The following is a 13,160-nucleotide window of genomic DNA, read 5'->3' as shown; positions in this document are numbered from 1 at the left end:
TGTGTCACAAGAGTTACCATGAGTTTGCCCATTTTCCTGTTTATAAAGGATTTATCTGTCTCAAGAATCCAACAGATGTATTTCTGTGGCTTCGGAGGGTTTTCAGCCTGCTTATGCAAGAGGAAACGCATCCTGCTAGGGAACACTTACAGGAAAACCCCCCACTAATGGCAAAATCCTGCTCAGCCCATGTGATTGTGATCCCTTCTGGAAAGGGAGACTTTTGAAATAAAAGGCTAGTTTAAGTCACAGGCAGCCGGAGGCTACTGTTAAAGCAGGGTGAGGAGATACAAACCCACTGGATAGGGAGAAGGGCATTTATAAAAGGTTGGTACTTGGGACTGGAAAGGTTCTTCCTTAAGTGGAAAATGTCAAGATAAGTTGCAGCTGTTGATGATGAGCCCCCAAACTCAGAATTAAAGCCTTATTGAAGAGGTCACATACACATCAGTGGCAGCTTTGGAATAAACGCACAGTCTCAGGTAACGAAGGAGAAGCAGATAAAGAGGAAAAAAAAAAAAAAAAAAGATACACTATAGGCAGCTCCACCAGCACCAATTGCAAATGATGATTAATACCAGAGGGCACCTGCCACATTTATTATGGGTCAGACAGGGTGCTGGGGCCAGCAGGGAGAGGGGACCATCCCACAGGTGAAGCTACAAGCCAGGACAGCCCAGGCCATGGGCGCCTGACATGGGGAAGCCCCAAGGCTTCTTGAGTACCAGTGCGTTGACTGTGCGGCCCGAGGTCTTTCTGAACACCTGGGCTGAGATGCTTGGGCCTCATCTGCAAAAGCAACGAGAGCTCAGAGCTGAAACTGTTTTTTTAAAAAAATAATGGAAAGTATTTTATAATCCTAAGCCAATAATCAGGCCATGGATGTTTCAACCTGAATCCTAAGTGCCCCTAGCACGGAGAAAACACCCTCCCTCACAGAAGGGCTGAGCCACATCTGTGGAGCAGTTGGCCACCATGGAGATAAGCACCAGAGAAAAGCCCACAAGGAATCTAGTAATTCACTCTTCAGAGCACTTCGAACGTCATATGGTAGATAAGGTACAGACTGCATATGGAAGAGAGGATATGAGCATTCAGAGGTTTTAAAGCCATAAAGAGACCACCATCCCATCACATCCCCTGCTCCACACAGGCCAGGAGGATTGTCCTGGGTTTGAGTGGTGGGGTTTTTTGGTAGCAGGGGAGGGGGCCGTGGAGCAGGGACTGTAACAGCAGCTGTACCCCACTGCATGTGAAAAAGGGAACACATATTACCCAGGTTATTACCTAATCGCTCACTTCTGGCATTTCTTAACTTCAGAGCACTTGGTTGTGCAACCTCTGTGGGTTCTCTGTAACCCATGCGTTGTGCATTGCACATTGTACACACACACACACACACACACACGCGTGTTCTTGTGGGCATACACTGCCTTGTGCTTAGTACAGTTGCACACATATTCCACAAATACTTTACAGCCTTACCATACTGCACAGGGCAGAGTCTTACAAATGTCTCAGAAAGCTCACTCATCTAGAAGAAAAGACTACCAGATCATTTTAAGGACAACATTTCTGAGCACACCTTTGGCAGAGGAAGGAAAGTGAGACACATCCGTGGGGCAAGCAGGCAAGCATTTGCTGCCGGCTCCACCAGCTGAGCCATCATGCAGGTAGCAAGGACGACGAAGACCATCCGTTCTTTGAAACCAAAGGAACACGGACTGACAAGCCCCAAAGGAGCAAGCTAACCACCACGGGAGACCAAGGTGAGCACTTGTCCTACAGCGAGTGCAAGGCCACGACTGGCATGAGACCACAAGAGCAGTGAATTGCCACCACTGTCACGGTGGAGAACCAGTATGCCACCAGCAAGGCCGAAGGAGGACTTCATTGCCCTCTCCAAGTATCAGGGGAATCAATGAACTCAGTCTTGTGATACTAAGTCCTGCAATATTTGGGCAAGAGAGGAAGTGGAAAAAAATAAAAAATAAAATAAAAAAAAAAAAAAAATCACACAGCCACAAAAATTTCAGCTCGCCCTACAACTTCACATGAAACTACTGGCAGAAAAAAGGAACAGCCACGGATACCCTGATGCAGTCCTCTACTTTTAAACATAATGCTATTCCCTCTATGGTGTACCATTTCAAATCAATTCATATTAAGTCCATTGCTGACAGAACTTTTGTTTTCAGATGTTCAGAGTTATTTCAACCAAGGGTGAACACTACTACAGATGGTCGGAATTCCAAAATACATCATATTTGTGCACAGATTATTTTCAGTCTTTGGTTACTTTAGCCTAGGTTGAGCAAGACCCTGCCATCTGATTTCACTTCATTTTAAAGACAAAAAGCTGGAATATGAACTTAATACTGAAATTTCCAGCTGTTATACCACTGGCGAGATTCTATTTTGGGATGGGAACCTAAACCACAAACTACCAGGGAATTCGATTATATCTCAACTGGGGAGCCCAGCACATTCAAAAATGTAACACAACCCAAACTTAAAATAAGCTGAAATTGCTCTTCTGGACAAAGTGCAAGGTGTTGGTTCTAACCTGTGAAATACTTGATACGATTCTGTTTTTCAGAGCTGTACCTTGAAACAATCATACTAAGACCATTATATTATGAAGGACTCTAACCGAGAAGTGCCTACAATGCTTAAATCTTGTAGACATCATCAAGCAGAAAGTGTTAATTCCTAAGTGTTTGCCCTGTGCACATCTCCCATGCTGTGGCTGACACTCCTTTCACATTCACATAAGGATGCAATGGATATTTTCACTTCAAGATTTCCAGGTATGCAATTAATCTTCTCGGGGGATCTTACTGCCCATAGCATTTTGTAGCCTGTATCTTTACAGTCTAACATTACATCATTTACCATAATTTACAGTGACAAAAGAACACCACAGTTGAAAGTCATTACCCCGAAAAGAGAGCATTGTCTGGCTTCATTTAATCTCTGTCATCTACCATAAAGCTAGAGCAATGAATGCACACAAAAATCATTACACAAAATGATTTATCAGGAGGCTGTAATGGGATGGGTAACCAGCAAAGAGAAACACTGCAGCAGTTACACAAACCTTGGTCTGAAACGGGGAGGCAGCTGAGGAACAGCAACGGGGGGCAGAGCAACAACCTCCAAACCAACCTCCTCTTTGGGGTTTACTTCTTTTATAGTATCTCCTGTCAGCTGGCACTGAAGCTGCCAACCCCGTAGGCAGTGATGTGTGATATATTGGGGGCTGTTCAGGTGATAGAAATTTAGCACACACTGGGCAAAAAAGGTCAGTAAAAGTGAAAACAAAAGACAGAGGTGAGCAGAGGAAAAAAAAAAAAAAAAAAAAGCATTGAAATACGGCAAAAAACCTCAGAGAGGCAAGTAAAATACAGAATATATGGGGAAAAGAGGACCAGGGTACCTGTGGATTAAGCATCCCAGATGCCTCAGTGCATCTCTGTATTTCAGCCTCCACTTTTGCTGCCACAGTTACACAGTCCGTGGGCACCAAATGAGCTTTACTGGGTACAGAAAGGGAAACCTTTCACTGGGGCTGACAGATTCCCACCCTAAGAAGCTGACCACAGAAGGCTGCAGCCTGTCATGTGCCCCCCCCCTCCAAGAACCTTTGTGCTCCCCCACTTTCTACACTGGAATAAACACCAGGGCTGCTGCTTCACACACTGTATCCTCAGCCACTGCCAAGAGATGGAGCAATATACTTCCAGAGCTGAACAACAGCTCTATGAACTTCAGCCAGACACATTACACCAGCACGATGGAAGATGCTACTTACACCCCTGGGGACTGACTGCATCACCGCCCCCCCCCCCCCCCCCCCCCCCAAGTAAAAACAGCACATGCCACCGAGAGGAAAGCAACAGGGCTTCAGACCACACTTTGACCCTGAAGAAAACATGAGAGGGAGAGCACAACCCCCTGTGCAGAGCTGCAAGTCAGCAAGCCTGTTACAACAGCCAAGCACCAGGATTCCAGTTAAGAGAAGTATGCAGATAAAATGCTTTCTCCACAGAGCTGACCTAGTTCCCTTATCAGTGCAACAGAGCTAACAAGGAAGTATCAATCTGTTCAGAGCTGCTACCCCAATTTGCTGAATTCTTCTGCTCTCTTGAAGGTTACACTCAAGCTTCTTCCAGATCATATTCCTGAGACACACTGCAAGTTTGTTGTTTTGTTTTGTTTTTTAAACCTGGTTTTGGGCAAAAGCTTAGTACCAGCTAAGGATGGTGGCCACAAATGGAGAAAGAGCTCTTCCCCACCATAGCTTCATTAATTTCTCACCAAATCACTACCAGGTCCCACCTTTCCCAGCTAACCAGCTAAAGAACAAGCACTTTTTTTTCTAACATGACAGAGTAGTAACAGCAGTAAACAACTATATTTTCTCCTCCAACTTGAAGCAATCAAATGTGCCAAAATGAAATAAACAGCAACATAACTCTGTGAGTATGACAGAGGAGCTCACCAGTAGCCACTAGACCTGAAACTCAACTCCCGATACAGGACATAGTCTGTCCTCTTCAGTGGTGAACTTAAGTTAGAAGCCAAGCAGATTGTAGTACCCAGGTGCTGGGAGCCTAAAGCACAGAAAGAGTAAGATGTGCAGATCTCCCACTCTGCAAAAGTCAAGAAGAGGTGCAGACACGAAGGTAATTTGATTAACACAGTATTTTCTAAACTAAGCATATTTCCTGTTAAACTCTGTTGGCTTCAGGACATCATTGGAAACATTACACTGCTTCTCCTTGCTTACAGTTAGTTGGATCGTTCCTTAAAAATATGACAAGAAGATTTATCAAAAAGAGAAATCTCCAGAGGTCTTGAGAAACTGTTTTCTATTCCTCCTCAATTACAACATGCTGCGGTATCCACAGGAAGAAACTATGTATGTTAAAGATGTTTTAAGAAGACAGATGGTCTCGTAGATAAAAGGTCGCAGGTCCCAGTTCTTCAAGAGCACCGTAGCACCTACAGCCTGAGAGCCACCACCAGAAAACCACGACCTGCAGAAAGCCCTCCGCTATAAACACAAAGTTAGCTGGGACACAGATTCCTCCTGACTTCAAAAATCGAGCAGAAACGACAGATCAGCACAACCGAGGCTCACCAACAGACCAGCCAAGTGTGAGTCAGACTGACCAAGCGAGGCTGCAGCGTTCTCCGGAGGGCCCTGCCTGACCACAGAGGCTCCGCCGGGCTGCGGGATGGAGCACGACTGCCAGACCTGCCGGGAGCCCGCTGAGAGGACACCGGCCCTGGGGGATGCGATGGGAGAGGAGCGGGATGGCCAAGCCTCACGTTGGACCAGCACTGCAGCCACAATGGCAAATGTGTAATGGCAAATTGGGATGGGCCAGAGACCTGGACAAGGTCAGGGTCAGGCTGGAGATACAGCACAGACCGGTGCGGTCCATCACGCAGTTTTGAATAGAGACACTCCAAAAAGTAGTAATGGGCTTGGTTAGCATGCCCTAAGGAATGTCCAAATGCTAGCTAAATCAGAGACCAATTTAGCAACTTGCACTTCTCAATCTACTCAATAACACCCATCTAACAGCCGAGGCACGCTGAACTTCTGAGGTTCTCAAAATAAAACCAACAACGGCTCATCGTCAAAGACAAGACAATATCCTCAGCATAGAACAACGCAGAAGGTTCGGACCGGACAACGCAAACGCATTTCAGATTGTAATGCTGTACAAAAAAGCTGCAAAATGAATCTCAATTCTCATAGTTGGAGCTGGCGTATATTTCTCCAGATTTCCATTTGCTGTCCTGCCAGCTCCTCTGGCCAAGCAGCCTATAATTCACAGAGTACCATTGTCATCCTGTCCCGTTTCCGTAACATGCAATTTGAAATCAGGGCTGGGGGAGGGAGGAAAGGACTGGAGGAGGCTAAAACTCAAATCCAGATAGTTCAATCTGCTAACTTGATTTTAAATCCCTATCTTGTGGTACCAATTACAGCCCCTCAAACATCTGTTTTAGCAAAGGGTTCCAAGTTCAAACACATTTCCTCTGTCCTACAGATGTTCTTTGTCGCTGATCCGTTTCAGGCCGAGGCTGCTGTCCTGTGCTGCCGTAGTGAAGAGGGCAGCAACCTGGGTGAGCTAGTGTCAAACCACAAATGCAACACAGAGCCCATTTCTCACCTCTCTAGGCAAGCAAGGAAAAAAAAACAAAACAAAACACAAACCAACACACACACACAAAAAAAAAAGTAGGAAAGAGGATTTAGTTTAGTAAGCAGCTTTAATAAACATCCCTGCTACACTGTGAAGAAAGATTTCAGATGCAAGAAGGAAAAACACCTTCCTACACCCACAGGCTGCCTGTGCCAAGGACAAGGGGTGTACCTGCTGTCCCCAACACCCCCAGCACTCCCACGGCAGCTCTCTGCCAACCTGACGGGGGGAATTGCACCCCAGTACACATGGGGCAAAGGCTGATTTCTTGGAGAAGGGACTTGCAGCTGGCTGCTCTCAGCTGGGGAAGGGGCATGAAGAATTACAGCCTGTGCTTGGTGACCTTTAAGCTTTACTTACCTGTTGGTCTGACAGTCACATTCCTGCACGTGCAAGCCACGCTCCCAACCCTCTGAGAGTCCCTGTGGCACTTAGAGCAGATCTGGAGGAGACTAGCCAAAACAACAGGCAGTATTACACTGAGATAAGCCCCAGCTGGTTTTTAGGTGATCTTTCACAGTGCTTAAGAATACCCCTAGTAAACCAGAAGATCAATGTGGCAAGCACTACATATAAAGAACAAAAAGATAACCTTTACCCTCAAAGAAACATGAGGGTGTAAAGTGAAGAGTATAGAGATAACACACATGCATCCAAAGCACGATAAAACAGGAGGCCAAACCAGGGTAGCTCACCTTTAAACAACAGCATCTTAAAACAGCAGGCAGAACTTTAACAAATTGCTCCAGAAAGCAGCAGTGGCCAGGAAAAAGATGCTAAAAGGCACAATGACACTCAGCTAGAAGTATTTTGTGCCTACACTTCAGGCTGTGCTAAAGCAGAAGTATATATTGCTGAAGTACGTCTGGCAACTCATGTTTGTCTAAGCTGGCTTCAGATTTTTTCCTGCCTTGCAAACTGATCTCAGCAGATCCAAAAATGAAAATAAATCTAAAAAAAATAAAAATTCACTGAAAATTTAAAAAAATAATCCACCTCCTGTTCCGAACAAGACAGCTTTGTGCCTATTTACTCCAACCTCCAACATAAAGTATAATTAATTTAAGTACTGCAGTAAGAAATTAACAGTTGAAAAAGCCAAGTGTAAGAATGGACATTTATCCACTCCCCCCCCTCCATGTGCTGGTAGAAATATATGAACCACCTGTAGAACAAGTACACTTAGTATTATATGCTAGAAGTGTTCCCAGCCTAGTACCTATGAGACCCTGAGCAAAACACTTAACCTCACATTTCCAATTTAGAAAGGAAGATATCCATCTGTATCACACGGGTGGCCGCAAGAAAGAACTGCAACACTGACTGGCCACCGTATGATGAAAAACACCAAGTAAATACCAAGCATATACCCCCAATCGCATGGGTGTTCAAGATCCCAGCATGAGCTAATAAACTGTGAGGTTTTTAAGTATTTAAAATGGAAGGGGAAAAAATAAAAAAGGGCAATTTTGAGAGGTAATACTGGCACTGAGCCGAGTCCCTCACCATCGAGCCTTTGCTGATGACTATCTTCCATATCAAGTGATCATCTGCCCAGCACTGCCAGTTTGCCTGGCTCCCAAGGGACAGAATGCTTACTACGGCTTGAATTTGTTATTGCCTACTAATCCCTTGTGGTGCTAATTATACCCATTATCAGTTCGTCTGATTGTGCCTGACGCATGTCCAATATCGAAATGCGCAGTACTGTAGGATGTCAAATCCCTATCAGATTTGCACGGGAAGGGGATGCTTCTAAATGTGATGTTTCAATACAGCAGGTTTATCCATTTATGCAAGATAAACAATGGATTTTCAAGGACTCCAGAACACAGTCTCTATGGCAACTATAGGCAGAACTAGGGGGTCGGAGGGGGAGGGAGGGGAAGTTCCCACATTTCTAAATACTCCGACCAGAGTGATTTGAAGGCTGTTTTCCAGGGACTACTTATACCACGAATTACAGGTGAAATGTAATGCCCTGGTTCATACACAGATGCAAATACAGTCTAGTTTTAGCCACACTGCTCTCCTCTAGTTTTATGAAATCTGCTCAGGCATATTTGATAAGACTGCAGAAATGGTCGCCTAACATTCGCCTAAGAAGAATTGTACATAGATTACATATACACTTGTAGGTACATAGATTACATACAAAAATGCAGTGGCTGGGCAAGCTTTAGAGAGTTACAGGGAAACTGTGATCCTTCCTAAAGGGAACACTTGGCCTTAAGTGCAGCTCAGCAATGCTCCAGCTGGAAGCTGAGAGCTCAGTTCGGCACGTCTGACCGCATCAGGCTGAACCTTAATCACTTTAAGTCAGATCCCACCACTGTTTTAATTTTATTTCCATTGCTTTTTCAAATTAAATTATTAAAAGGGAAAACAAGAAAAACCTAATTATGATGAACTGAGAGGGCCCAGCTCAATGTCAAACAGAGTCACTATAAGCAATTCAACTACATCCAGCTTCTCCCACTGAAAGCCAGACCTCAAAAGTCATTACAGGCTCATAGCAAAAAGCATATTATATATCATTTAATGTTATCATCAACAAAACTGGGATAGGACAAAGCAACTAATGTTGCAGAAGCAAAGTGGTAATGTTGCAGAAATGCTATTGTCTTATCTCCAATGCAGGTGATTCTACCTTGGTCTGGAACTCCTTAACAAAGAAGAAAAATGGTCAAAGAGACCGAGTTTTACTGTCACCTCTAAACCAAGGAGACCTCTTCTGTCAATGAGCACCATCAGCCTTCAAAAGAACAACATGGTTTTTTTTTTTTTCCCCCCCCCTTAGGAGGCAGGAGGAGATACCATTTTCATTATTTCTGTCTCAAGTTCCTCACTAGTTCCTGACCTACAGAGCAGGACTTCGAAGTTTTTCTGGTATTCTATCACAAAAGCCTCTTCCATTTCAGGATCATTTTGTTACTTGCTACAAAGATGTCTGCTGTAAAGAGATTACATCTGTCTTACTGGCATGAAGAACTGCACTGGAGAGGTGTGAAGTAAAATTATCTATTTGCCCAACAGCCACCTTGTACTTTATAGCTACATCATTGCCTCCATCCACATCCAACCATTAATTCCAACCAGATTTGTATTCGCTACACAAACCCATACAGGCATATACACAATTAATGGTTGGTAATACAACTAATGGTTGGTATGGTCCATGAAGAACCTCTGCGGTGTGCTCCTAGGAGACCATCAGCACCTGACTCAGCATCCCAGAGCCCTCCTGCACAAAGCCAGATCTGCCAGTGGGACCTCTCACACCCGTCACTGCTACGCCGAGAAGCTGAGGAATTCTAGGGTCACCCTGGTGTTTTAAGTGCCTAATGCCATCATCTAAAAAACACATATAAAGGCACGTACCGAACGCTTATAACCTCAAAAAGAAACAAATAACCCATTTTAGCATAGCTGCTCACATGAGAAAAAATAGAACAAAACAATCCAGTTAGCAAACAGAAAGGGCCCAGTAAGCGATTCCCAACTATACTGGTATATTCAACACATCTGGAATAATTCACCTTCACTGCTAGCTATCCCGAGTCCCTTCAGCTAACCTAAACCTTTTTGCCTTAGTTTTGACATGGTGTTCACCCCAGCAATGCCGCCACCACCTGCATTTGTGCATATCATGACAAAAAAAAATATTATCAGTACACATCCTGTCAGCCTAAAGCCACCAATAATCTGACTTTTCACATGTGGCTACATCACCAGGGTGACTGTAAGCTGAAGCTGTAAGCAGTTTCTAATCGGACTAATTTCAGAATTAACCAGCAGAATATAAGCAGACCAAAAATATTAGGTGGGGGAAACTACAGGGAAAGAGCTAGAAGAGAACACAGACATTTAATTCTTGCTGGTATGCCCTGTAAACGCTTAAACTGGGGCACTTCAAATCCTCAGTGAGTTTCTGTTCCGACACATCCTTAGAGAAGGACTGAGATTATCACAAAAGCCTCAGTAAAACAAAAGCAAAACAAACAAACTCATACTTTAAAAGTCAAGTGAAAATGTGCCTGCGAGTTTGCTTAAAAGGACATTCCTAGCCCTGGGAGTGGTGCGCTGATGACCTCACCAAGCTGCAGACTCAGGCCAGGAAGTGTTTTGCTCATGTCTTCAAAATAGGAAGCTGGCATCCGAGTTCTATTCCTCGGAATCAATAATCAAATTAAAACTGATACCATAAATTCTCTTACAATCAAAACGCAACGTTGTGCTTTAATGAGCCATTTTATGAAGCCGTCACTAAAGTCTAATATTAAACTCGAACACGATGCATGGAACAGTTCCTGAGGACAGATCTCTCAGCGGCCTTCGCTGCATCACTCAGGAAAGCTGATATTTTACCCTTCTGTGCATTCCTTCTCACTGCCATTAAACTGAATCTCTGCCTTTTGCTTGGAGCGAATCCCAGAAGTGACAGATGCAATAAGCATGAAGATTTAACTTGAAAAAATCCAATGATGTTTGAAAAGGCAGCTCACTAGAAGATAGAGTAATGCCAACAGAGAACATGGAGACACACAAACGCTGATTAAAGCAATCTGTATAAAAGGCTACAAGTGACCATCAAAAAATTACTATTCTGAAGAGCTGTACTAAAACAAATACAAAGCAAATGCTCCCTGTCAGGTACCTGAGTGTGTCAGGTCTTCCTATGGCTACTAAAAATACTAAAAACATATACACACAAAAGAAACATGCCTTGACTTTATCACGACAGTATTTGATCTTCCACCTTTGTGTACACAGTCTTTAGCAAACAGGAATATTAGCTGCAATAAAGTGTCTCGGTGAGTGCACAGCCATCTGTTTTTCCCCCTTGAGCAGAAAAGATGATTCAATGCTTGTTATTCAAATGAAAATCGCACATATCCTCTCCTGCCTCATGCACAAGCTACCCGCTGTTTTCTCTAGCCATCGCACATTCAGCACATATGGACGGGCTTCTTACAGGCCGGGCTGTGCCAGTTCACACCATTTTCCCCACACTTCCAGCAGGCACAGAGCTTCTCTCCTGCACGTGCTTAGAGAGGCACACGAAGAGAGAGGATAGCAGCAGGTAATCTGGATACAGCCTGGCCTAAAATTAAACCAGAATCACTATCAGCAAACCGAAAAACCAGCCACAGCCTAGTATATTCAACATGTCACTCTTTCATTTTGTTAACATCCTTGGTCTTGCTTATACTAATCCACACACACATCTGCATGAATAGGCTGAATAGATGTGCTCAAACAAACATGTACAGAACTGAAACTACATCTATTAAAAAAACCCACACCACTAATGCATATCACTTAACAATAAAACTGCATCAATCAGTTTTACTTTTGTTTCTAGTCAGCTTTCAGTCTTTTTTTTTTTTTTTTTTTTTTTTTCAGACCTGTCTCCTGTGCAGTCACAGCATCACATTGTCTAGACCGGGGTACTACAGCTGAACGTTGGTGCGGCTGCATGTCGGTGGTCGCCTTTCCCTGTATCGTGAGCGGAGAAGCAGCTAATTTCACACAGCACAGACGAGGACTAACCTTTAAATTCTGGCCTTTGACATATCGCTATTAAAACAATGTGGCTTTCTGCATAGAAAAACAAAGCCCAGGACCGTGTCATCCGACCCAGGACTTTACACATCTCCGGAACAGACTCAGAAGAGCCATTAATAACGGCGTGACATGTACGAGCGTAAAGAAATAAAACATAAAACTAAAGCCTCCGGTCATCTTTTGTCCTCTGCAACGTTACACGGTGGCAGCGGGGACGCGGCGCTCCGGGGGGGGGAGGAGGGGGGGAATGTCACGCAGCCGCCGGTGCCATCGAGCTGCTGCTGCTGCAGCGCCATGAAAAAAAAAATAAAAAAAAGGGAGGGAGCACACAAAAAAAAAAAAAGGGGGGGGGGGGGGGAACCTGCTGAACAAAAGAAAAAAAATAAAAAACCAAAAACGTCCTTGCAGAAGCGGCCGGGGCTAGCAACGGGCATCAGGTGTGCGGGGCGCTGAGGCTGCCCCCGCCGCGGCGGGAGAGCCCGGCCCCGCCTCGGGCACGTCCCGCCGGTAACCTGCGAGCTCCGGCCGGCCGCGGGAGCCGGCGGCCGAGCGCTCCGTTGCCTAAGAAGGAGGGAACCGGCGGAGAACCCCCGAGATGAGCGCGGCGCCCAAGCGCCGGCGCGGGGAGGGCGCTTCCCGCCGCAGGACAGCGGCCGCCGCCTCAGGAAAAGGGCTCGGCGGCACCGGCCGGCCCCGCGCAGGACTCCCCCTCCCCAGCCAGAACCCCCCCCCCCCCGCCGCCCTCCCTCCCCGCCCCGCTCCCCGGTTCGTCCCTCCCCACACACCCGCCCGCTCCGTGCCGCGCACCGCGATCCCGAGCCGCCTCCCCGCGTCCGCTCCTCAGCCCGGCGGAGCCTGCGCCGCCGCTGCCGCCGCCGCCGCCGCCCGACTGACTGACTGACTGACCGCCGCGGGGCGGGGGCGGGCAGCGCCGGCGCCAAGCCCCGCCTCCCCGGCGGCCACGCCCCCTCCCGCCGGCGGGGGGCAGCGCCTGGCGAGGCGGAGGGCGGGGCGAGGTGAGTGGCGGCCTGTCGGGCCAATGGCGGCGCGGCGCTCGCTTTGCGCGCTCTTTCTCTCCCCCCCCGCCCTCCTCGCTGCCTCCCCTCAGGCGGCGAGACCCTCCGTGAGGACGCTGGGTCCCCGCTGCTTTCCACGGCCCCGGTGGGGACGAAACAGCCCGGTTCCCCTCAGGTGCTTCGCCTTACGCCGGTCGGTGATCCCCCGCTGCCCGCCAGCCTGCCTCAGGCCCCTTCCCTCACAGGCCCAGCCGCTGCTCCCTGGTGGGACGGCACTCTCCTCCTCTGCTTTAGGTACCCGAGGTGCAAGCAAAGCGAGGGGGTGCTGCCAAAAGGGACAGGGGAAGGTTTG

At 46.6% G+C, this 13,160-nt stretch overlaps 1 protein-coding gene across 3 annotated transcripts in view; it reads right to left on the bottom strand.

Moving 5' to 3' along the window:
- The window catches only part of CORO1C (coronin 1C), a 54,887-nt gene that overhangs the window by 35,308 nt on the left and 6,419 nt on the right, over positions 1-13,160 (bottom strand). Inside the window, exon 1 of one of the 3 annotated variants that reach the window (XM_032984835.2) lies at positions 12,600-12,698. The exons of 1 other annotated variant lie outside the window; for it this stretch is intronic. The gene's annotated coding sequence lies outside the window, so the exon portion shown is untranslated. Of the gene's footprint in view, positions 1-12,577; positions 12,699-13,160 lie in introns of those variants that run through there. One more of the 3 variants, XM_032984836.2, reaches the window with a different exon arrangement.

Source organism: Tyto alba, unplaced genomic scaffold (genome assembly GCF_018691265.1).
Source record: "Tyto alba isolate M040663 unplaced genomic scaffold, T.alba_DEE_v4.0 Super-Scaffold_44, whole genome shotgun sequence".
NCBI lineage: Eukaryota > Metazoa > Chordata > Aves > Strigiformes > Tytonidae > Tyto > Tyto alba.
The sequence above is the reverse complement of the archived record's forward strand: the minus strand, read 5'-3'. Positions and strand labels throughout refer to the sequence as shown.